At 51.6% G+C, this 23,067-nt stretch overlaps 1 long non-coding RNA gene across 1 annotated transcript; it reads right to left on the reverse strand.

The window, feature by feature from the left end:
- Window positions 1-226: 226 nt before the first annotated feature.
- On the reverse strand, window positions 227-6,271 carry LOC141275820 (uncharacterized). The gene is made up of 4 exons (XR_012324198.1): window positions 5,701-6,271; window positions 4,516-5,423; window positions 4,158-4,353; window positions 227-3,136 (listed from the first exon to the last, which is right to left on the reverse strand). It is a non-coding gene; the product is annotated as an uncharacterized lncRNA (long non-coding RNA).
- Window positions 6,272-23,067: the final 16,796 nt, after the last annotated feature.

The following is a 23,067-nucleotide window of genomic DNA, read 5'->3' on the forward strand; positions in this document are numbered from 1 at the left end:
TCCCCAGCCCCCCAGCCCCCCCACCTTTGCTCTGAGAAATCTCTACTTGGCACCCAATTCCCTTGCCAGGCTTTGAATGCCATGGGTCCTGGAATGCTGGGGTAGGATAAGGAGAAGTGGGTCGTTGAGGCCACATCTGAGCTTTGACCTCTGTGCCATCCCCAGGGGCCAGCTCTCCCCTGTGCTCTTGCCTGTGCCAACCACACACAGGCTAGCACTTTGGCTTAGTAGAAGGTGACTGTAGGGGCCACAGTCCCTCCACCCGTCCAAGCCTCTGTCCAAATTGCTCTTCCATGTGCCCTCGTACACTGTCGGTGGGAATGTAAATTGGTGAGTCACTGTGGAAAACCGTGTGGAGGTTTCTTAGAAAACCAGAAATGGAACTACCGTATGACCAAGCAATTCTATTCCTGGGTATATATCCAAAAGAACCAAAAACACGAATTCAAAAAGATACCTGCACCCCAGTATGTTCATAGCAGCTCTATTTACAATTGCCAAGACATGGAAGCAACCTAAGTGTCCATCAACCGATGAATGGATAAAGAAGGTGTGGTACATACATGCAATGGAATACTACTCAGCTGTAAAAAGAAATAACATCTTTCCATCTGCAGCAACATGGATGGACTTGGAGAGCCTTATGCTAAGTGAAATAAGTCAGACAGGGAAAGACCAATACTGTGTATCACTCATATGTGAAATCTAAAAAAATACAACAAACTAGTGAATATAACAGAAAAGAAGCAGACTCACAGATACAGAGAACAAACTAGTGGTTACCAGTGGGGAGAGGGAAGCGGGGAGGGGCGAGATGGGGCGGGGGATTCAGAGATACAAACTGTTAGGTATAAAATAAGCTACAAAGGATATATTGTACAACACAGGGAATATAGCTAATATTTTAAAATAATTATAAACGGAGTATAACCTTTAAAAATTGTGAATCACTATACTGTATACCTATAACATATAATATTGTACATCAGCTATACTTCAATTTAAAAAAAAGTTCCTCTTCCATCTCAGAGGATCTCTGAGGCCTCTGGAGAGGTGGGGGAAAGCTGGGCTGGAGGTGACTGCAGCTCATCACCCTTGGCTCTCAGAACATCGGAGCTAGAGGGGACCTTGGAAATGGAGCCCAACTCCCTGGTCTGATCGATGTGGAAATGGAGGCCCAGAGAGGGGAGAAAACTCACCCAAGATTATGTGGGAGTTAGTCTCAGAGTGAGTCTGGAGACTCAGGTCCCTGGCTCTTAATCCAGTGCTCTTTCTTTTCATTGTTACGTCTTGGTGGAAAGGGGGAAAGGGCTTGGAGAAATGTCCTGTCTGGGAGAAGTTGGGTTGTGTGCTCGCCAGAACCCCAACCCGGGCGACCTGTGTCCTGGCTGCGCTCGGCCACCTTCTTTCTGTGGACCCTGCTGGAGACACTGCACCCTCTGGGCTGCGGAACGAGGGGGCGGGACCAGGTGAGTTCTGTAACCCATCAGCTCTGAACCTGAGCTGCCCTGCCCTTTCCTCTTGTGTGTGTGTGTGTGTGTGTGTGTGTGTGTGTGTGTGTGTGTGGGAGCCCTCCCTCACCCCAAGATAAGAGGAGACCCCTCTCCCTCCTCTCCCCCGCCACACTCGAGCCTGAGCAACCTGGAGGAGTCACAGGGGAGGATAAAGCCTGTGGGAACCTGTTTTACCCAGGAACTTGCTGCTTCCCTGTGGGCCTCAGGATTAGGGTGGTGGCTTCTAGTCCTTTTTTTCTGGAGACACTGGATATGGCCTGAAATCCAGGCGGAGGGGCTCTCCCTGAGTCTTCCTGGCCCTCATCACAGGCTTTGCCTTCTCAGTTCACTTACCTTTTCCATGTAGGCGTCTTGTCTCCAATGGGACTCACAGCTTCTTGGGGCTTTGAGACCCTTCTGTGGGTTTGAGACCCTGTGTCTGCAATCGGGGGATCTTACAGCGGGGAGGGATTGGAGCCTCTCCCCAGGAGGGGCAGGGCGAGTCCTGGATAAGATCTGGTGCTTTCAATGAAAAGTACCTGGGTTCGAGCCCAGCCCCCTGCTGGCCTGCTGGGTGGCCTTGAGGAAAGCAGATTTAACCTCCCTGGGCTCAGAGCCCTCATCTGTGGACTGAGGCTAGTCGTTACCACTGTGAAGAGTAAATGAAGGGATACAGGTAACACTCTCAGTGCTGTGCTGGCATACGGCAGGCAGGCGCTAATTGTGCTGCAGGGAAGAAGGGATATTCATCTGGTGTGACGACACGTGGTACACCCTGGAGAAGGGAGAAGCCTCAACTGTGCTGAGTGCATCTCCCAGTTATCCTCACAGAGACCCTGTGAGATAAATGTATTCATCGCCACATTTCACAGACACGGAGGCTCAGAGAGGGAAGGGACTTGCCTAAAGGCCACAGCCAGGAGGGAGGGAATCTAACCCATGGCTCACTGCCTAAGGGGCTCTCGACCCTCCTCCCATTTCCCAACTGATGCAATGACATTCCCACCAAATGGACCCGCAGTCCCTGTGTCGTAGTCAGCGCCACCCGTGATACCAGTACACCACAGGCTGGGGGGCTTAAACAGCAGACATTTCTTCCTCGCAGATCTGGAGACTGGACGTCCAAGATCAGGGTGGCAGCATGGGCAGGTTCTCGGTGAAGGCCCTCTTCCTGGTTCACAGACAGCTGTCTTCTCGTTGTATCCTCGCAAAGTGGAGAGAGAGAAGGTTAGCTCTCTCCCTCTTCTTTGAAGGGCACTAATCTCATCATGGGGGTGTCCCTCCCAAAGTCCCCACCTCCAATCCCGTTAGGGCTTCAACATAGGAATTTGAGGAGTCACAAACATTCAGTCCGCTATACCCTCTTTTCTCAAGTCCCACCCAACTACAGAGCTTCTCCAAAGTTGAACAGTTCTGATTACTGGCCGGCTCCTCCTTCTAGAGAGACTGTATAATATTGATTGGAGTTCTTCGGTTTCAAGCCACAGAAAGGAACTTTGAATAACTGAGCAGAAAACAATGGGGGTGGCAGTGTTTACTGGAACACAACCAGCCTGGCTGCTGGAATGTAGGGAGGGTCAGATGCCTGAACCTCCCCAGGACGCTTCTTTTCCCGGTGGTTTCTGTACCTTTGGCTGTTGGTTCTGAAAGAGATAGATGACTTCAAGGTTAGGAGTGTCTGAGCTCCATCTCAGGAGTCCCACAGAAGTGGACTCTACCACTTCCTCTTCCGTGGCTGAGTTTGGGGACCACCTCTCCAGTCTCTCTCCCGAGTGCCTCTCATCAAGGTTCAGATTCTGGGAACTAAAGTTGGGTTGCCGGGTTTAGTCACAGGCCTGCCCCAGGACCTTGTGATTGGCAGTCCTGCCATAACCAAATGGAATGAGGGGGAGGGGTGGATCTCCAAAGGAAAGGATTGCTGTGATCAGAACAAGAATGTAAGAGATGCTGGGGAGGCAAATCAGCAGCTTTCCAGCCAGGAATTCTACCTATTGGCCCCAGACCTGGCCTCCCTGAACATCAATTTCTTTCCCTACTTTCTCTCTCCTTTCTGACCTCTTTCCCTCCTTCCCTCAAATATTTATTGAGTGCTTGCTCTGTTTCAGGCACACTGCTGGGCCCTGGGCATAAAAAGATGAATCAAACTCAGGGCCAGCTCCAGGGAACTCATCCAATCCAGATCAGCATACGCTGCTGCTCAGCCTTGGCAAGGCCAAGGCAGACATTGCCAGTCAACCACAGAGCAATTTCCCTGGGAGCCTGGGCTTGGCCTCAAGATCCTGCTCAGCACAGAGCTCCAGGCAGCCAGTGCTCATCAATTAGGGTTGGTTCAAAATATGGAAACTCTTTGCTGTGCCCAGCCAAAAACATTCCTCTTTCCCATAACATTTCTGACATTTAAAAACAGCAGAATTGGGGCTTCCCTGGTGGCGCAGTGGTTGAGAGTCCGCCTGCTGATGCAGGGGACACGGGTTCGTGCCCCGGTGTGGGAAGATCCCACGTGCCGCGGAGCGGCTGGGCCCGTGAGCCATGGCCGCTGAGCCTGCGCTTCCAGAGCCTGTGCTCCACAACGGGAGAGGCCACAACAGTGAGAGGCCTGCGTACAGCAAAAAAACAAACAACAACAACAACAACAAAAAAACAGCAGAATTCCCCTAGGCTCACCACCAGGGTCGTTTCTTCTCCTTAAGGACAATGGCATTGGTGCCTTCAACTCCTGACTCTGGTCGGCTGTTGAGTCAACGTCGCGGTTGGGAGCCTGAGCGCAGTTCCTGCGGACAGAAGGACTGCATCTGAGTCCCGTACCTACCACTGCAGCCTTCTGAGCATCCCTGGGTTTTGGATGAATCGTCTACGACTCCTGTAAGAAAGTACCACACGCTTAGTGGCTTAAAATAAGACAGATGTATTAACTGACAATTAATTCTGGAGGTCAGAAGTCCAAAATGACTCTTATGGGGCTAATATCAAGGTGTCCGCAGGGTTGTATTCTTTCTCTCCAGGTAAGAATCTGTTTCCTTACCTTTTCTGTCATCCAGAAGCTGTACACACTCCTTGGCTGATAGCCCCACCCGCCATCTTCAAATCACACGGCTCCAACCTCTGCTTCCTTTCTGACTCTCTAACTGCTACGGTCTTCTTTAGCAGTGGTTTCTTCGTCTTTTTTTTTTTTTTTTTTTTTTTTTTTGCGGTACGTGGGCCTCTCACTGTCGTGGCCTCTCCCGTTGCGGAGCACAGGCTCCAGACGCGCAGGCTCAGCGGCCATGGCTCACGGGCCCAGCCGCTCCGCGGCACGTGAGATCTTCCCGGACCGGGGCACGAACCCGTGTCCCCTGCATCGGCAGGCGGACTCTCAACCACTGCGCCACCAGGGAAGCCCAAGTTTCTTCGTCTTTAAACGGGATAATAAAGCCTGCGTCTTCTGGGCTTGTGTGAGGCTCGGGGGGGATTAGGTACACGAGAGCATTTTGCAAGTTGTAAAGAGTGGTCCAGATGTAAGAGCTCGTCCTCATCATTTTCCCAGGAGCCATCTGCAAAGGGCTCCCTGTGAATCTCGGGGATGAGTCACTGAGGTGATGTACTAGCAAGCGCTCCATAGACGGTCACTGTCCTATAGACCCAGCAACACTCCAGGTGCGCAGGGGTCGCGTTATCTGAGGCTGCAGGTGAGCCTCAGGGTCTGCATCAGGACAGGGACGTCTTGACCCCCGGCCCCGCGCGTCTGCTGCCCACACACCTGCCCCCACCACTTGGGAGTAACCTGAGCAAGTCGCCCTCCATCTGCCCCCAGGCCTGATGCGGGTCATCGTCAAACCTTACTGCTAGGAGGGCTTTAGAGGTCGGCTGATCCTGTGGTTTTTCTTTTTCTTTTTTCTGCGTTTTTTCAACGTATGTATCAGCAGCAAACCGTTTCTCCAAAGGACACCCTACCTGGAAACCCAATAGATGGGACATGTGAGTGTGGAAACTCTGAGTCCCCTGCTGACCTCTGCAGCCTCCTGTCTCCTTGGGCCCCCACCCCAGACCCACCAACCAGAGGCCTCACAGCCTTGGGAGGTGGAGCTTGTTCAATCTTGCTCCCCTTCCAGACCTTTCCTTCTCCTCTCTCCCCTGAGGCAATGTGCCTAGTGCTTAAAAGTGGGGACTCTGAAGTCCCAGGACTGGCCCCTGCACTTACCTGCTGTGTGCCTTTGGACAAGTTACTTACCCTCTCTGGGCTTCATCCCTCTCATCTGAGTTATGGGTATGTGACGATAGTCCAGTGGTACGGTTTTACGAGGAGGAAATGCAAGTCCACACAGCTGGCCTGCAGCCGCTCCTGACTCCCAGGGCACACTCCCCAAGCTCACTATTGACACAGGTGCAGCCCCTCACAGACACCCCAGGTCTCACCTGCCCTGCTCTTGTTTACCCATCAATAAATTCATCTGGGGCACCTCCTCAGTGCCAGGCTGGGCGGGGTCTCACTGGGAGACCCTCAGGAATCAGGCAGGGCCCTCCTCTGGGCAGCTCTGAAGACAGGAGCTGTCTCTCTAACATTCTAGGGCTGTGCACTGGCAGCCAAAGGATCTGGAGAGCCTGGGAGGGGTGTCAGGGTTCAGACTTAATTTTGCATCTCAGGCTCTGTCCCTGGGCTGAGCAAGAATGGCCTCTGGCCCCTTGACTCGGGAATGCAGAGAATTTCTTACCACCACTAAGAAGGAAGGGGACAGGCCTCCCAGCTCTAGAAGGATCCAGTTGTTTGCTAAAACCACAGCCTAGGAGAGGTCGGGGGGGAAAACGAGGTCTGGGGTGTGGGCGGCAGAGATCCTGGCTCTGATTACCCTGTGGGGGAGGAGAGGTCTGTCCCTAAAAAGGAAATTGATCCACAGGGTGGATGGATGGAGAGCAGGCAGGAAGGGAACTGTCCCTCCCACAGTGGCTCCAGCTCTGGCTCCCGGCTACCGGGGCGTGGGGAGGGCTGGTCCTTCGGCCTCTAGGCACCCCACCTCCCAGTCCAGGGCCCTTCTCATCCCAGCTCCCTGTTCCATCCTTTTCTCTATTCCCAGGACTTCATGTCAAATGCCTCATTTTAGGGTCTCTATGGACACAGCCTCGTCTCAGGCAATGTGTTCAGTAACTATTTATTGTGTGCCAGGCACCGCACTTGCTGGGCAACCCGGGGAGGGGGACAGTATGACCCATGAGGGCAGCAGCTGCCCCTTATCTTCTGCTGGGTCCCCAGGGCCCAGCTTGGCCACACAGCTGGTCAGATGGGCAGGATTTGGTCCAGCTTTTCCAGTACCTCTAGGCACTCTCTCTCCCCCAGAGACCTCTCCCAGCATCCAGGGGCTCTAGGCCTTACCCCCTCCTCTCCCCCATTCCCCAGCTCTGCTGCCTGCCATCCCCCACTCCTGGGTTTGCTCAGCTGCCTGTGGGATCTGTACTCCACCTCCACCTCTCCCACGGCCAAGGTCAGCGGACCAGCCTCCATGGAGACCCGGGCCCCACGTAGACCCCAGCTGAGGGGCACATGATGTCCTAGACTATTCCTAGGCTGGCTCCCCTCGGCCCACCAGGACCCCATTCTGAGTGGTCTCCCAGATGGAGACCTCAGAGGCCAATTTCCCTTGCCCCATGCATCGTTCAGGGTTCAACAAAAGAAACAGAACCAGTAGGCTACATATATGCTGTGGACAAAAAAAAAGGTCACCTGCCATTTCAGCGAACAATGAAGATTGCCTGCCATCAGGCCATCAGCCCCTGCAGCTACTTCCAAAGGTGCACGCTGAGGGGATTCAGGATGGAGGAAAACAGGCCACTGGCCCTAGACAGTGAAGATGTACATCAAAGGAATAATTCCAGTTATTCCAGTTGCTTGCATCTTCCCATACACAGAAAAGAACTATCATTAACTTGAGATGTCTGGGTTTTTTGTGGTTAGCAGTAATCTTTTGATGTTCGACTACATGTGTTGTTTGTTGTTCGTTTGTTGTTCGTTTGTTTTCAGCAAAAACTCCTATATCCTGGCTCCTCCCTTACTTCTTTGCAATAGTCCCTCAGAGCTACCCGAGAGGCTGCCTCCCGGGCTGTGGTCTCAGTAAGGTCACAGAATATAACATAATTCTCACCTTTCAGGGTGTGCTCTTTTTCAGTGGACAGTACTGAGTGATGGATGGACCGATGGTAAGGACCTGGGTCCTGCAGCTGTGGGAGCTGTCCAGACGGGTCTGAAATCGGCAAGGCCGGCCATCAGGAAGGGCCTGCAGAACGTTCAGGCCCAGGCTGAAGCTGTGGTCCGCAGCGGAATTTCTTCCCATCGCTGCATCTTTAACTTAAACACACCCGCAAGGTTCCTTTTGCCTTATAAGGCAGCATATTTGCAGGTTTTCCAGATTAGGATGGGAACACCTCTGGGAGGCCGACCACAGCCCCCGAGAGGCCGCCACCCTTCCCGTTCATTCATTCATTCATTCTCTCATCTCTCCCCCGTATGGTCCACCTAAGCACTAGGCCTGTGCTGAGGGCCGGGGCACAATGGGAGGCAGTCTGCGGCCCCGCCCTCGAGGGAGGCCACTGTGGAGGCTGAGGCAGCCAGAGAAACAAATGACCGTGATGCACAGTGGAGGTCAGGGTTCAGAGGACTTTGGTGACGCGGTGCGGGGTAAGATCTGGGAAGAGAGGAAGGAAAGGCTGGCTTGTATGGAGGGAGGAGGGTGTCTGTGGGACAGGGGCTGTGCCAGGGCGTGAGGGATGCCACGGCTAGAAAGGAATGGTACCCTTTCTGCAGTCAGGTTTATTCCCACCCTTTGTGGCAGGAGGGGAAGGAATCGGGTTCTAGGAAAACCAACACTGAGGTACTAGGGAGTGGAAAGCAAAATTCCCAAGGTTTCTGAAGAAAACAATGGAGACCCGAAGGGATTGTCGAGGGGACCTCTGGTTAGTCCTTGAGCCGCGGCCCCCTCCTTCCTCCCCTCCCCGCGCCCTCCCGCTCCTTTTACATCAGGTGCTGCGGGTTTGAGAAGCGCTGGCAGGTGGAGAGTCCAGGCGGGACCAGCGAGACCGGGGCGCGTTTGCTCTGCCCTTCATCCCACAGAGAGTGGCAGGAGAGAGGCCCAGCCAGGCCTTCCCTGCCGAGGGGCACGCCTGAGGCTGGGTTACTGCCAAGGGCCGCTGGGCTGGGCCTCGCTGCGGCCTGAGGCCTGTGACGGCCTCTCCTTTCACTGCCTTCTCTGAGGGCCCCCGGCCTCGCCTCCTCCAACTGCTAAGTGCTAGGGACGCAAGGGAGAGCCAGGGTGGCCTGTAAAAGGGGAATTCAGGCTCCCACCACTTGCAGCTGAGTGACTGGGGTGGGAGGTGGGGGAGGGCGGATTGGGAAGGTCTCCTTTCCTCTGCTGTCACATTAGGGTAATTCCCCACCCTCATTCCTGGCCCAAGGTCATCGGCTCCGCTGCGGGGGTGGGGGTGGGGGTGGGGGTGGGGGCGAATCCTGCCCACGGTTGCAAAGCCCCAGTTACTTCACCGTCTGCTGCCATTAACCACATCCGCAGCCCATTCGAGAAAAATCTCCAGCGAAGCAGCGTGTTCACCACACTATCCACAGTGTCTCCCTCAGTGTCACGCTGGGGGCACAATAAATGCCCCTCTTCCTTCCCTCCTTCCTTCAAATATCGCACATTAATTAGTCTATAGAGTGGCAGGTGCTAGGCTGAGACTTAGGCTTTAGACCTTTCTTCACTTTACAGCTGAGGAAAGGGAGACTCAGAGGGGTGAAGTGACTTGCCCAAGGTCACACAGCAGGTAACAGAACGGATATTTGGACCTAGTTCTTCTACCTGACTTTTTCCACTTGACCCAAAGTGTCCCAGCGGGGAAGTGTGGAGGCAAGGAAGCGGGTGGCCTGTTAGGGTGGCGGCCAGAACATCAGGAGATGAGCTGGGACAGGTGGGCTGAGGCAGGGTCACGATGAGCATCAAAGGTCAAGGGAGGAACCCGTGAGGGTTTGGCCTTCATCTTGTGGGCCACAGGGACTGGAAGTTTTTTCCTGCTTTGGGCCCTTGTACACCAAAAGTAGTCTCAGGCAGAGGGTTTGTCCCAAGCATTCAGTTTTCTCATCTGAAAAATGGCACGAATATATGGATAAGTGTTGATAATCCCAGTGGAAAGTTTGAGCGAAACACACCTGGGTTAAAATCCCAGCGCTGCCCCTTCATGGTTGGGGGATGTTCACAAATGATGAAATTATTTACCTTTCCTGCACCTCAATATCCAGCAGGGGGAAATGGGCCTGATGACACTCTTGCAGGGCCCTGTGAGGCTCAAAAGGGACAAGTCATGTAAGCACCCAACAGTGTAAGCATCTGACAGTGGTAGCTGCCACTATTATTGTTATTACCATTAGTCAGGTCTTCTGGGTGGGTCATACCTAGCACCAAATTCGCTAGCCAGGGAGCTCCCAGGTATTCTGTGGGTCCTCCTCCCCTCACAGAACTTGAAGCCCTTTGTTTTTGGCTTCCTGTCTGTTCCTGTGCACAGAAGCTCAGACTTAGAATAGCTGCTGTTTATCCCCATGATTATCCTACTGAGAAGAGTGAGAAAAAGACTGGCAGGGAGACGGGAGACCCAGGGCCTAGCCCCAGCTCTGCCCTGACTTGCTGTGTGATCTTGTGTGAGTCATTTCCCTCTCTGGGCCTCATACAAGGGAGGTAGACTGGACGACTCTGAGAACCTTTCATTTCTTACCTTGGTAACTGAGGCCTGGAGATAGAAACCCTTTGCTGTGCCCCAACCCTGCTACGTGCAGAGTCCAGTTCAGAATCAGGCCTGGGAATGGATGCCCACCAAGTTCAGGTGCCCAATTCGTGAAGCCCCCAAGGACTTGATTATAAGGAGTTCCTGTAATAGCGCGAGGGGGGCTAGATTCAGCAGGTTAAAATAGCTCTTTATGGGCCAATATGAAATGCTTGCAAAGACATGTTAAGGGAAAAAGGAAAGTAAAGGACAGCATGGGGTAACATGCATCCTGTATTAAAGAGGGGAGATGGGGGCTTCCCTGGTGGCGCAGTGGTTGGGAGTCCCCCTGCCGATGCAGGGGACACGGGTTCGGGCCCCGGTCCGGGAAGATCCCACATGCCGCAGAGCGGCTGGGCCCGTGAGCCCTGGCCGCTGAGCCTGCGCGTCCGGAGCCTGTGCTCCGCAACGGGAGAGGCCACAACAGTGAGAGGCCCGCGTACCGCAAAAAAAAAAAAAAGTGGAGAAAAGGAGAGGAAGGATGTCTGTAGAAGCAACTGGAAACACAGGCTGCCTCTGGGGAGCGGGCCTGGGTGGCAGGAATGGGAGAGTGGGAGACTTTTCATGATGCCTTCTTTGTACCTTTTGAATTTTGTACCACGTGAATATTTTATCCAGGCAAACAAATTAAATAAGTAACATAATCAGGCAGTTTTGCCCTGACCCAGCTTTGTCCTGACCCAGCTCCCCGCACGCTTAACCTCCTGCATTCTGGAAATACTCCAGGGCTTGTGTTGTCCTTATCAAAATTCCTTTAGGCCTTTGACTCCTGTCTCAGCCTGACTGCAGCATCCACCAGCCTGTGGGAGTGGGGTGAGTCACAGACACCCTCGGCCAGCTGTTTGCCATCTGCAGGCCTTCCTGGAAAAGAGCCCCTTCCAGCTGTGGCCCCCATCTCTGGAAAGCCGCTGGTACCCCTTTCATCTCTCTTTCTCTTACCTCTCCTGATTGACTGGAATTCAAATGAATTCAACCCCCATTTATTGGGTGTGTCAGGCACTGTGCTAGGAGCAATGAAAACCTCCCGGCAGATCTGAAAGGGGGGGATTACTAGAGCAAGGAAAGAAGTGTGGGGGTGGGGTGGGGGGTCATTCTATATGTATGTCTGCAGGGAGGTACTTCTGAGTACTTTTCTTTTGCAGTACCGCCTCCTCCAGGAAGCCTTCCCTGATGACTTCTCCCTGCAGACATTAAGGGCCCTGACTCCCAGCCCAGGGCTCGCCTGGAGCTCAGACCAGCAACACAAAAGGCTTCCAGAAGCAGGGATTGCCAGGCACTCAGACCCTGGGCAGTCCTTTGGCAGGTGGTACAGATGGGTGGCACTAAGTGCTGTCCCAGAAAGGGACCTGCCTACTTTATAACATGGGGTGACTCTGCCCTGATTGGGCTCTGCTCACAGCAGCCTGCCAGGGCAATCCGGGGAGGGGAGGGCCACCTGATAAAGCCTATCTCATGGGCCCTCCTAAGGGAACCAGATAGGAATCCTGCCTGTTTACAGGTAAGCAAATGAAGGTTTAGGGAAATGAAGTGGCTTGCCCAGGCTCCTAGGCAGGGATGAGCCTGCTGTGGCAGGGCCTGTACTGTTTCCACGACACCATTGACACCATTCTGCCTGTGCTTGGAGGTCCACAGCCCTCCCACAAAAACACACATGCGGGGAGGGAGGGAGACGCAACAGGGAAGACATATGGGAACATATGTTTATGTATGACTGATTCACTTTGTTATAAAGCAGAAACTAACACACCATTGTAAAGCAATTATACCCCAATAAAGATGTTAAAAAAAAAAAAAAACAAAAACACACATGCGTTCCTGACAAGGAGCCTGGAACCCTGCCATGAGCTCTCTTTCTTCCTGGTTACCATGAACAGCCCCTAAAAAGCAGCAGGCACCCCTGAAGGAATTATCAGCCATTTCTACTTGAGTGTAAATTAGTTATCAGACCCTGAGACTGGAGCCGAATGCAGGGCCCTGCACCAAGTGACACATGGCAGGTGAAGAGGGAGAGGTCCCTGGGCAGGGCTGTGCCCTGGGAGTGGCTGGGTGGAACTTCCCTGGAAGCACCTGTGCCCTGGGCCCTGTGAAGTGTCCAGGGCTGGAGGTGCAGGGCGACGTGGAAAGAGCACTGACTTTTCTCGGGTTGCAGCCTGAGCTCTACCACCTCTTACCTGCGTGGCCTTGGGTGAGCCAGTCACCTCCCTGAGCCTCACAACCTCACCTGTGCCACGGGGATACTATTAGCGTATCTACCTTGCAGGTGGGGGTCCATCCCAGGGTTCTCAAATTGACTGAACATTGGAAGCCCCTGCAGGGCTCCTTAGAACCTAGGGTCCCCACCCCAGAGTTTCTGCTTTAGTTAGTCTGGGGAGGGGCCTAACTAACTAACTGACTAACAAGTGCCCTAACAAGTTTCCAGGTGGTTCTGGTGCCGCTTGTGCTGGGACCACTCCTCTACAAAAGATCTCTATGAGAACAGACTTGTGGTTGTCAAGGGGAGGGGGACGGGGGGTGGGGGAGGGATGGAGAGGGAGGTTGGGATTAGCAGATGCAAACTGTGATACAGAGAATGGGTAAAGAACACGGTCCTACTGTCCAGCACAGAGAACTGTGTTCACTGTCCTGTGATAAACCGTAATGGAAAAGAGTACGAAAGAGAATCTCTGTATGAATATCTACATATATGAAACAGTCACTTTGCTGTACAGCAGAAATTAACGCAACATTGTGAATCACTGTACTTCAGTAACAGAAATTTTTAAAAAAGATCTCTATGAAACTAGGAGATCAGGAAGGGGGGCAGGTGCAGAGCAGAGCCTATAAAAGGCACTAAATACACACTTGACATTTTGCAGGGATTTCACGCCCCTGTCACCACAGTTGCACAGAGGGTACCCAGGAGGCAAAGAAGAGGTGGCTACGGGGCCGAGGTTCAAGGGTCAGGGCTCTGAGCTCTCTCCAATAACCCCTCCTTTAATCCCCCCATCTACTCTGTAACACTGCAGTGAGCAGGTCTTTTGCACCTACTTCATACATGAAGAAACAGGCTGGGAGAGGTCATGGGACATGTCCAAGGTCATGCAGGCAGCAAGGGGGAAATTGAATCGGAAGCCAGACCTCTGACTCTGACCCCTGGACGTTTTCTAACCACCACACCGCCTCTCCTAAGGGTCATCCAGCGGATGTAAAAATATATTAAGAACAGCGCAAACCCGTGCGGGTGGTTCTTCCCCCCCTGGCTGGCCCGGAAGCCCCAGCTCTGCAGAGACTGCTCTTTGCCCCCAGGCTTTGATTCGTGCCACCCCGCCCCCCAGTTCCTTGCCCTTATGGGTCCTTCTGTCTTCCTGGAAAGGGACTGTAGCCATTGATCCTCCCCCCGCCCCCAGGCCCTGATGCAGTGCCAACACCCAGGAGGTGCTCAGTGAACTTGGGCTTCTCCTCCCCTCCTCCCCCGGCCCCAGCCCAGCTCCCTGCTCTCCACGCTCCTGGGAAAGGCGGTCCTCAGAGCCCCTCAAAAGTGAGATCCTCCCTCCTGAGCCCCGGGAGCCTGCACAGGCTGCCTGAGTGGAGCGGGAGGGAGGCATGCTGCAGCCCCCCAGGCCAGCTGACAGGGTCAGAGGGGAAACTGCATTTCCTGCTGGGCCCCTGGGGAGCCTTGTCTCTCAGAGAGGCCGGCTGGGTCTCTGCACAGGAGCTCCTGGGGAGAGGGGGCAGGGATGGGGGAGGAAGGAGGGAGGAAGAGGAGAAGGGGAGAGAGAGGAAGGCAGGCATGGAGAAGAGGAAGGACAGGGCAAAGGGGAAGGGAGGCAAAGGGGAAGGGAGGCAGAGGGGGTTGCGAGAGAAAGAGAAAAAGAGGCAGAGGCGAGAACCAGAGACAGAGGGTGACAGAAGATTGGAGAGCATGAGATGCAGAGAGGAAGAGGCAGGAGAAAAGCGTCAGAGAAACAGGAGAGGGAGAGCACGTTAGAGACGAAGTAGAAAGAGGTGTGAGAAAAAGACAGAGAGGCTTAGACAAAGGCCAACAGACAGGCAGAAACCTCCCGAGAGCAGGCAGACGAGGCCCCGAGGAAACACTTGAATTTCCCACACGTGGCAGATTTTCTTTTGGGTTTTCTTTGCGTCTGTGCTGTGAGGCTTCAGGCCTGGGGCCAGCACCACATCGAATTGACCAATAAACATCACCGTCATGGCCACTGATGGCCTGATGGGTAACGGCCCAGCCGTAGAATTTGGAGGGAGCTGGCTGGGCCCGGGGCGGGGGGTGGGAAGTGGTCAGCTCCCTACAAGCCATGGGGAAGAGTCTCCCTGGGGCCCTGACTTGTAACAGACTCTTGGGAAAAGCCCCTGCCCACCCTCCCCCAAGCACATCCAGAAATTCTTTTTTTTTCTTTTCTATTATAGTTTATTACAAGATATTGAATATAGTTCCCTGTGCTATACAGTAAGACCTTGTTGTTTATGTCTTTTATGTACAGTAGTGTGTATCTGCTAATCCCAAACTCCTAATTTATCCCTCCCCGCCCTTTTCCCCTTTGGTAATTGTAAATTTGTTTTCTATGTCCTGAGTCTGTTTCTGTTTTGTAAGTAAGTTCATTTGTATCATTTTTTAGACTCTTTAGGGTCTCAATTTATGCCTCTGGGACAAGGACATTTCTCAAGGGGGCATGGAACACTTTAAACCAACCATTCAGTGGATAAAGAAGATTTGGTACATAGATACAATGGAATACTACTCAGCCACTAAAAAAATGAAATAATGCCATTGGCAGCAACATATGGACCTAGAGATTATCATACTAAGTGAAGTAAGTCAGACAGAGAAAGACAAATATATGATATCACTTATATGTGGAATCTAAAATATGACACAAATGAACTTATTTACAAAACAGAAACAGACTCACAGACATAGAGAACAGACTTGTGGTTGCCAAGGGGGAGGGGGGTGGGAGAGGGTTAGATTGGGAATTTGGGGTTAGCAGATGCAAACCATTATATATAGAATGGATACACAACAAGGTCCTACTGTATAGCACAGGGAACTATATTCCATACCCTGTGATAAACCGTACTGGAAAAGAACTTTAAAAAAGAATGTATACGGAAACCCACCATTCAGGCTTCCTAGTGGAAAGAGTCTGGGCTTTGAGGGCAGGCCAAGCTGAATTCAAATCCAGACTCTAATATCTACTTGCTGGGTGACCTCAGGCAAATGACTGCCCCTCTCGGAAGATTCCATCTCCCGAATGTGACTGAGCCCGCTGAGGAGCTATTGCTCTCATCCCTGTGCTCACCTGGCAGGAGCTTTCAGGGGTTCCAGGCCTCCTTCCACAGGCAAAACAACTCCATGAGACTTTAGTGAGTCATGTGGGGCTGTGAAGGAGGGTTACAGTGCACAGGAGGCAGGAAATTGAACAAAAGTGCCCATTAGTCCCCTTGATCCTCCCTGTACAGTCCGCTCTGGGCAGTAATAGCTCTCTCTCTCTCCCCCTTTCCTTAGGCAGCCACTCTAGTCTCCCTGGCTCTGACATTTAGCCTTTTCACTACTTTTCTTTCTCTATGTAGCACGAGTTCTTGGAGTCTTTTAGCCTTTTTACCCCAGGAAGGAGTTGAGCATCGCTGCTAAGAGCAAATCTCCAGAGTCAGACGAGCTGGGTTCACATTTCAGTTCTAATTCCTGTTACAGGTGTGGCCTCGGATAAGTGGCCTCGCCTCTACATGCCTCAATTTCTTCACCTGTTAAATGGGTGACTAATAACAATGTCTACCAGAAAGAGCTGTCTTGAGGATTAAATACGTTAATATATATAAAGCATTTAACAACAAAGCCTGGCACAGAATAAACACCAGATAAATGTTAGTGATGATTATTATTACCTCCTAAGTAGACAAAGGACCCTGCTTAAGATCTACCCTCTTTCAATGGCAGGGAGGGACTGTAAATAACAATTTTCCCCATCACAATTTTTCCTGATATACATGAAGTAGGCACACTAAATCCATGTTCATCGGGCTCTGTGGCTGCCTGACATTTTTGAAAACCCTTCCTATGTTTGGGAACATTTTCACATTATGATTCTTACCTCCTTTTCCCGCCTCTTTTGCAGCTGGGAAGCAGGCATGAGACTCAGGCTCTGCCAGTTAGAAGTGACACATGCAGGAGACTTGGGTTGCAGGCACCAGGCTGGGGATGATGGGTTGGGGTTGGTGACATGCCAAGTCCATTTTCTAGCAAGAGCGATGAATGGTGGGGTGGTAGGTGCCCAGCACCTCAGGTCAGTGGGCAACCTTCAGGTGGGCCTTCCCTGGAGCTGTCCCATCGTGTGGTTTGGGTTTGCTTCTTGCTGTGTAGCCTCTATGCCTGACTCTCGGTTTCCCTTACTGGTTCTATAACGTTCTTTTTTTTTTTATTGAAGTATATTTGTTGTACAATATTATGTAAGTTCCAGGTGTACCGTATAGTGATTCACAATTTTTAAAGGTTATACTCCATTTATAGTTTTTACAAAATATTGGCTTTTTTAACAAAATATTTCCACATGTTATAAAACATATCATTTCATATGTAGCTTATTTTATACCTAACAGTTTGCACCTCTTAATCCTCCACCCCCATATTGCCCCTCCCCCTTCCCTCTCCCCACTGGTAACCACTAGTTTGTTCTCTATATCTGTGAGTCTGCTTCTTTTTTGTTATATTCACTAGTTTGTTGTAATTTTTAAATTAATTAATTAACTTATTTATTTTTGGCTGTGTTGGGTCTTCGTTGCTGCATGCGGGCTTTCTCTAGTCGTGGCGAGCGGGGGCTACTCTTTGTTGTGGTGCGCAGGCTTCTTACCGCAGTGGCTTCTCTTGTTGCGGACCACGGGTTGTAAGTGGGTGGGCTTCAGTAGTTGCAGCACGCAGGCTCAGTAGTTGTGGCTCGCGGGCTCAAGAGCACAGGCTCAGTTGTGGCCCATGGGCTTAGTTTCTCCACGGCATGTGGGATCTTCCTGGACCAGGGCTCGAACCAGTGTCCCCTGCATTGGCAGGCGGATTCTTAAGCACTGCACCACCAGGGAAGTACTTGTTGTATTTTTTTTAGATTCCACATATAAGTGGTATGGTACAGTATTTGTCTTTCTCTGACTTATTTCACTTACCATAATGTAACCTTCTTAATAGCATTTAGTCCAGTGGTTCTCAAAGTGCAGTCCCAAGACCTGCAGTTAGAAACTTAGCAATACTGGGAGCTTGTTAGAAACACAAATTCTTTGGCCCACTTCACACCTCCTGAACCAGAAACTGTGAGGGTGGGGCCCCGCAGTCTGTATTCAACAAGCCCTCCGGGGGATTCTGCTGCTGGCTCAAGTTTGGGAATCACTGTTCTAGTTAATTCCCGTTCTCGTTTCAAGGCAGCATGGATTCCACTGTTTGCGGCTGCGTGCCCTGACGGAACTGATGTCTCTAAATCTCTGGAGAGTTACTAGTACAGCCTATTCAAAAGTTCTGGACATACTTTAGTGCCCAGTCTGCTTCATAGTCACATCATCATGTACATCCTGTCACCTTTGCCACATTCAGTTGGTTAGAAGCAAATCATGGTCCCACCGACACTCAAGGGGAGGGGATTCCACAAGGATGCGACCACCTGGAGGTGGGCTCATGGGTCTGCTCTAGGGCTCAGCCACCACAAGCAGCCTGAGCAGCTCCTAGAGTCGAAATTCAAGTTAAATGAGAAGAGGACATGAGACCCATACAGGAAAGTTGTTCCCATCTTTTCTTTTCTTTTTTTTTTTTTTGCGCTGTGAGTCTTGTGGGATGTTAGTTCCCCGACCGGGGATCGAACCTGGGCCCTCAAGCACAGAGTCCTAACCACTGGACTGCCAGGGAATCCCCTGTTCCCATCTTATGCCATGATCTCTTGAGAGTAAGAAATCTCATCTTGGGCTTCCCTGGTTGTGCAGTGGTTAAGAATCCGCCCGCCAATACAGGGGACACGGGTTTGAGCCCTGGTCCGGGAAGATCCCACATGCCGTGGAGCAAGTAAGCCCGTGCGCCACGACTACTGAGCCTGTGCTGTAGAGCCCGAGAACCACAACTACTGAGCCCGCGCGCCTAGAGCCCATGCTCCGCAACAAGAGAAGCCACCACAATGAGAAGCCCGTGCACTGCAATGAAGAGCAGCCCCTGCTCGCTACAACTAGAGAAAGCCCGTGGGCAGCAACAAAGACCCAACGCAGCCAAAAATAAAATAAAAAATAAAACAAACAAAAAAAAGAAATCTCATTTGTTATTTGTGATTTTCTTCAGTCCCCAGCCCGGCTCCTGGCACATAGTCGGCCCTTAGCAATACCGTGTTGGATTGAATTGTTAAACTAGGTGACAGGGCTTCCCTGGTGGCGCAGTGGTTGAGAATCTGCCTGCCAATGCAGGGGACACGGATTTGAGCCCTGGTCCAGGAAGATCCCACATGCTGCGGAGCAACTAAGCCTGTGCACCACAATTACTGAGCCTGTGCTCTAGAGCCAGCGAGCCACAACTACTGAGCCCGCATGACACAACTGCTGAAGCCCACATGCCTAGAGCCTGTGCTCTGCAACAAGAGAAGCCACCACAATGAGAAGCCCACTCACCGCAATGAAGACCCAACACAGCCAAAATTAAATAAATAAAATAAATAAATTTATTTTAAAAAAACAACCAGAAAAAACCTAGGTGACACATTCAAGCTCTCATTCATTCAGCAAGCATTCACTGAGCCCCTCCGGGGCGTCAGGCCCTGTGCCAGGTGCCAGGACACCGGGTGGAGTAAGGCCAGGGCTTTGTGCTCCCTGGGATGGTAACTTGCAGCTGAAGCGTATGACAGTTTCTGGTCTCTGAAGCCCTCTCGTGTACGCGCTGTGTGACCCTGAAGTGTGGGTGCTGTTGGAGAGACGGAGGTTCGGAAGCATAGACTCTTGGGTGGGGCCACTCTACAAGTCAGCAGCGGAACTCTCTTCCCCGTGCTCTCTCCCAGGACTGCCTGGCCCGGCACACGTTGGACCCCAACCTCAGGGCACCACCTGGGGCTCCTTCTCCGGCTCAGTGTTTTTTGTGGGTGCCCTGTGGTGACCCCCAGCGGAGCTGGGATGTCCTCCTTGGAGAAGGCGCCTGGGGCCCTGGGAGCTGGGGAAGGGTCTGATGTGTGTGCCCTCTGCCTCCACCGCAGGCCCGATAAGAAAGTGACCACAGTCCTTTTTGGGTCACTTTCTTGGTCAAAAGAGGAACATAGTTTTGAGTGAAAAGGGAAGATATAGCGAGAACTGCCCCTGAGTGACTTGGTCAGGGCAGAGGATGGGACAGCAAGTTATCATCGCAGGGACCCGCCTCCTACCGCCCCGGTCCTGGGGTGCCTGTGCTTTCCTGTTTACTACCTTCCTTTTCAAAACGTATTTCTCTCGCTCAAGATCCAGGGTTGAACCTGAAAACAACCCTGTGAGTCCCATTTTGGAGGTGGGAAAAGTGAGGCTCCAACAGAGCTGGAAGGGACAGAGAGGGGAAGATGCATGGGGTGGGTGGCTTCCTCTGCTCCATTGGACGTTTGTGTTTTCCCTCATCATAACCTCATCACTCTGTCCCATGTCTGCAGGCCCCTTGAAGGGTGGGGGGAGAGGGGGTGTCTGGTTTGTCACTGTGTTCTCAGTGCTCCTGTGGGATTTTGCTGACTGAAGGAGTGAGGGTATGCAGATACATAAGTCACAGGAGGGGGCCTACAGGAGCCAAAAAAGTGAGGCCATAGGGAGGCCAGGCTGCTTGCCTCTTACCGTGTTCCTGGCCCTCATTAGTGCCAAGCCTGAGCCTTCGAGAAGTTTTCCAAAGCCAGCATTCACTCCAGGCTTACTACAAGCTGGGCAATAAGGTAGGTGCCATTATTGTACCCACTTCACAGATGAGGAAATTAAGGCTTCCAGCAGAAAAGCATCTCCTAGACCTCTGACAGGATAGTCAGTGGTTCTGTGCAGGCCCCACTGGGAGACTTTTGGTCCGAGTAGTTCAGAGGCATGTGACTTCTGTTTTATCCCAAATTAAAAAAAAAACTCATAATAACACACGAGAAAGGTCCATGTGGTCCAACCACCCAGCAGCAAACCTTCTGTTTTCCTTCGACATTCAAGTCTGTCTGTGGAGATTGTGCCTGGCGGCTCCTGCCAGAGTCTTCTGGGATCTCAGCAGAACTCATGTTTTCTACATGAATACAAACGCCAGTCTCCGCACCCCCTGACTTTTCTTTGGCTCTGTGGGAATGTTCACTCCTTTGCATTCCTCCAGCTGTGTATGGGAGTCCCTAAGGAATTTCCTCTTGACCAGTGACCTCTGAGACTTTAGGAAGCAGACCTTCCCGTTTGGCTCACTCACTCCTCTCCCCTCCCCAGGAGTCAAGCTTGAACTCAGGAGGGCTGCTTGTGGGAGTAATCCATTCATCCGTTCAAAGGTATAGATTGAAGCACCTCATACACGGCAGGCACTGATCAGAATGCTAGGGGTATAGATGTACCTTCTGTGTGGGCCTGCCACCCTCACGGATTTACAATCCAGCAGGGAAGACAGATATTAAGTTAACACTGATTAAAACAGTGAGATATCACTTCACACCCATCACAGATCAGAAAGGACAATACTCTCAAGTGTTGGTGACAATGTGGGGAGACGGGAGGCCCCAAGTACTGCTGTGGACATGTGAATTGGTGCAGCCATTCTGGAAATACCTGGCAGTATTTGGCAAAGTTAAATCTGGGAATACCTTGTCACCCAGACATCTTATTTCTGGGTAATCATCCCATAAACATAATCATCTCTTAAAATTCCCTGAGGCAACCTGGGTAGAGATGTTCACTGCAACGTTGCTAGTGGCAAAATGTACCAGATCCGTGCTAGGGAAGCTGGAGCAGCATCAAGAAACAACATACAGGGGCTTCCCTGGTGGCGCAGTGGTTGGGAGTCCGCCTGCCGATGCAGGGGACGCGGGTTCGTGTGCCGCGGAACGGCTGGGCCCGTGAGCCATGGCCGCTGAGCCTGCACATCTGGAGCCTGTGCTCCACAACGGGAGAGGCCACAACAGTGAGAAGCCCGCGTACCGCAAAAAATAAATAAAAAATAAGAAACAACATACAATGTCTATACAACAATGAGGAGAGGTAGATCGTGAAGTATCAATAGTAAAGAGAGCAAAATTTCATTTTTGAAAATTAAAATGCATGCAAGAAGTCCTTAAAAGGAAATTTACAAGATTCACGCGTATTTGGGGAAAGTGAATAGGAGTGGGGATCAGGGAAGCAGGAAAACATAAAATGCATAAGAACATGGTCTTATATAAACCACCAAAGATGAACTGCTATACCCTGAAAGAACGTCAACTCAACTCTATGTAGCTGCTGGTCCATAGATGCTAAATAAAAACAAATAACTAAGCCTAGTAGAGACCATCTGAGGGTCACATCCCGGGCTACTCTGTGTCCCTAATTCTCCCTTCTGGCCTTGGCCCGGTGCCCTGAAACCAGCCTTCCATGTTTGGACTCTCTTTTACCTTCCAGTGAGTTTTCTTTCCCAGAACTCTCCTGGGCCCCATGCAGATAGGACCATGTTGGATGCCCCAGAACCTCCAGTCTTACCTGAATCACAGGTGAACTCGGCTTAGGTCTCAAGTGGAGATTCCAGCTGCACCTGAACCATGGACCCATTCACCCCCACCCCGTTCTGTAATCATTTACTGGGTGCCTGCTTGCTGTCAGGAACAGGCAGCATAAAGACGACTGGCAATGACGAGAAGCACTTCTCTTTTGCATGCAGCGTGACAGGCTCTATCCTAGTGCTTCATTTATATCAACCCCCTCAAATCCATTTAAACTTGTAGACACTTGTGGCATTGGTTAGTTGATCACCGTGTCCCTAGAAAAAAATGGTTGGGCGGTCTACTAGACTCTTTACTTGATCAGTGTAAGTGGCAGAATTCCAGCTCAAGTGAACAGAGCCTAACTTGAGTCACCAAAACAATCACTGCCCTTGACCAGCTCCCGGACTTGAACCAGTTTACAGACCCAGACAACTTGAATGAGGAGGGTGCTGGTTCCCCTTGAGGAGGGACCCCACTACACCGTCAGAAAGTTACCGTCTTTATCCTTCTCCCAGCCTTCCCCAAAGGGACTTCCAGCCATATACCTGGGTGACAGTGTATCAGAGAGAAGAAGATAATCAGACTTTTCTGGCTCTGAATTGACCCTAATTCCAGGAGACCCAAAACGTCGCTGTGGTCCACCACCAGAGTAAGGGCTTATGGAAGTCGGGTGATCAATGGAGTTTTAACTCAGGTCTGTCCCACACTTGGCTAAGTGGGTCCCCGTAACCCGTCCTGTGGTTATTTGTCCAGTTCTAGAATGCATAACTGGAACAGACATACTCAGCAATTGGCAGAATCCCTATAAGGCAGACACTGTCATTATCATCCCCATTTTATAGAGGGAAATACTGAGGCTTAGGAGATTGAATTACATATCCAAGGTCACACAGCTGGGAAGCTGGGATTCAAGCCATGGCAGTTTGGCTCCAAATCCACATCCTTAGTCATCATCCTATACTACCCTTAAGTGCTTGCCGCTTCGTAGAGGAGAGAAGCAAGTACACAAATAACTGCAATGCATTGTAGAATTGCTGTGACAGAGATGAACGCAGGGATTATGTGGGTCTGGGTGGTGGGATGGGGTCAACCAAGGGTTGCCAGCAGAGATGGTGTCTAAACACAGTGGTAAAGGATGAGCTGCAGTTAGTGGGACTAAGGTGGGTGGAGTG

Source organism: Tursiops truncatus, chromosome 11 (genome assembly GCF_011762595.2).
Source record: "Tursiops truncatus isolate mTurTru1 chromosome 11, mTurTru1.mat.Y, whole genome shotgun sequence".
In the NCBI taxonomy this organism is placed as follows: Eukaryota; Metazoa; Chordata; class Mammalia; order Artiodactyla; family Delphinidae; genus Tursiops; species Tursiops truncatus.